General features: G+C 47.9%; 1 pseudogene; it reads left to right on the top strand.

Annotated features, from left to right (window-relative positions):
- Positions 1-1,035: 1,035 nt before the first annotated feature.
- Positions 1,036-1,851, top strand: LOC102002239 (annotated as a pseudogene).
- The last annotated feature ends 996 nt before the right edge of the window (positions 1,852-2,847 follow it).

Here is a 2,847-nt window from a genome sequence, read left to right on the forward strand (position 1 = left end):
CCACATGCGATAACCCTAACAGACAGGGGGCCCATGGCTGACTGAGTCCTCCAATTTGTGAGGAATCAGCATCTGCTCACTCTCCTGTGGTTCTGAAAGAGGTCTTTGCACACAGGCCTGGGTGTTTTACCATCTACTTTATATTCCATGGAGAAAGTAATTCACTTCACCTGGCTTGCTCTTTCAGGAGCCCACCCGGAAGCAACCACTAGGAGGAGTTAGTGAGAACTCATTTGCTCGACTAGCACCTCTTCTTCTATGGGGTCCAGACCATGAGATAATGAGACATCCCAGACAGAAGACCCTGGTCTGAGAAGGTGTGCTGTGCCTGCCATGGCTTGGACTCCCCTCATCTTCATTTTTCCATCTCAATGTACAGGTATGAACAGGTCCAAGAGTCCTGGGAAGAACTCTTAAACTCAGTCAGTTCCTTCTGGTTCAGATCCCCAAAATGCTATACCTCAACTCTGCTGTTCACTGTGGTTTCTGCTTTGGCAGGTTCCTTTTCTCAGACTATATTGACAAAAACACCCTCCTCCTCTGTGCCTCTTGGATCAACAGCCAGACTCACCTGCGCCCTGAGGAGTGTAATCGGCACTGGCGATAAGAACATTTACTGGTACCAACAGATGCAGGGGAGCCCTCCCAGGGTTTTCCTGTGCTACTGCAAAGACTCAAACAAGTCACCGAGGCCTAGAATCTCCATTACATTCTCTAGATCCAGAGAAGCCTCAAAAAATGTTGCAAATTTGCACATCTCTGAACTATAGATGAAGGATGAGGCTCAGGACTGCTGTATTCTCTGGGAAAATAGTCTTTCCCACAGTGATACAGGCAGATGAGGAAGTAGCCATCAATAGTAGCTTCTGCTAAAAAAAAACAAATTAGTTCTGTTAGAGTGCATGTAGCTGCCACAGGGAAGGGAGCAAGGAGGCTCCACCATCGCCTGCCACAGCACCAGTTCTGAACAGTGCAGAGGCTCATGGTATTGGTTTTGATCACCCAGAAAGATGCCCCCACCACATGGAGGCAAGCATCGAGAAGGGTGACTACCACAAGGCACACGAGTGTACCTGATGCTCTTCTTCAGATACATGTCTAGAAACAATCATTCAGAATCCTGAGATGTCAGGTACTCAGGAGTATTTATCTTCTTGGGTCATGGCCAGCAGAGCAGTCCAGGCTGACCTGACCATGCAGGTCCTCGAATCCTTGGAGAGGGTAACGGTGTATATAGCGGATGAACTGTTAGAGAACTGTAGAGCCAGCAACAGCTTTCAGTTTGATGGATCTAAATACGCAAGAGCAAGCAGTGTTGGTGGCCAGAGCTGAAGTGGTCCAGTGGAGGATCTGGGAAACTGGACCATCCCAGCTTCCAGCAGCCCCACATGCTGTGGAATCTGCAATACTACTGTAAGTCTCAGTATTACTTCCTGTCCTCCACTGAGGGCGAGGCCTGTACCAACATGATGGACAGGTACTCCACTGCACAAGGCTTCTGAAGCGGGTGGGTGAGTTCGTGGCCCAGGCTGTGTACAACTGTTTCTCTGTTTGAAAAACAAGAAGGGTACACAGGGGGTCTTTACAAGGTGAGCACAGAAGGTCCCGTCCATCGAGGGCACCTTCTTTCAATCCCGGCTTAAATCAAATTCATTAGGTTTCTGCTGCTGGCTGTGGACAAGCTGACTGTGTTCACAGTGAGCACCGCCTGCTTCCCTACATAGGGACCCCATGTACAAAGTGTACCTGGACAGGGGAGCTGCCAAAGCAGACCTCCTCCAGAGAGGGCAACCTGGGAACAAGCTGAGCACCCTCGTGGACTCCTCAGAGCAGGATGGGGACAAGTACTAGGATGAAAGAAGCCGCATCAGCCTGCACGGAAGCTGCCTGGCCAGCATGGAGATGCCCATGACCAGCACCACTGGGACGGTTTCAGTACCAGGCTGGGCATGAGCCCCTTACACAGTAGGTTCCTGTTCCGGGGCAGGAGGGGCCAACTGAGCAGTGTCTGTTCCTATTTATGAATGGAGGTCAAGGGCTGTGTGGTCAGGACCAAGAACAAAGCCTAGGTTCTGCTGCCCACCCACGTTCCTCATATCTCCCACAATAAAGCACAAGTCCTGCTGCAGTACCCTGCTTCCGTTCTTGTCTCTGGTTCCTTATGGAGGGCTCTAGTGGGACAGGCAGCCTGGTATCAGTAACCTTTATCCTTTCTTGTGCGTCCACTGTTGCCATGGCATGCCAGAGGAGTGGTGCTCACTACTGGGGGCCATGCAGGATCCTGAACCTTGCAGATGAGAGCACGTTCTTGTTTTATTTCTGTTTGGACACAGAGTTGTTTTACAATCATGGTGAGCTTCTCAGGGACAGTATATGCTCTGTGATGGCCAAGATCCTTGGTGGTAGAGATTAGTCATTCAAGCTACAGCTCTGCTAATCCCCATGAGCCCCACGCTGCTGCTCTGCAGATGTTTTAAAGGATGCATTAAGTTTTCATATCTTTCATGTTGTAGTATTTATTTTTTCTGGGTGAGTAATTTTGCAATCTAATGCTTAGGACTTAACCATTTTAAGAGTCCAGGAATGAGCAACCACCTCTATTACCACAGATAACGTCCATGCTACCAGTCAGATTGTAAAGGGAGACACCATATTTTTCACAATTAAAATAAATAAAATTTCTGGATTACAACCCCTCTAAGCTGCTTGAGAAGGAAGCAGATATGCCCTATTTTCTATAAAATGGAATTTAAAGGAAGGCTTATGTTATCAGCTGATTAGTTCTCAATTCTTTTCTAAAGGTCTGTTTATGTTTTGGATCTATTTTTTTTAATTTATTTATTTATT

This window comes from Microtus ochrogaster, chromosome 4, assembly GCF_000317375.1.
Source record: "Microtus ochrogaster isolate Prairie Vole_2 chromosome 4, MicOch1.0, whole genome shotgun sequence".
NCBI classification, from domain to species: domain Eukaryota; kingdom Metazoa; phylum Chordata; class Mammalia; order Rodentia; family Cricetidae; genus Microtus; species Microtus ochrogaster.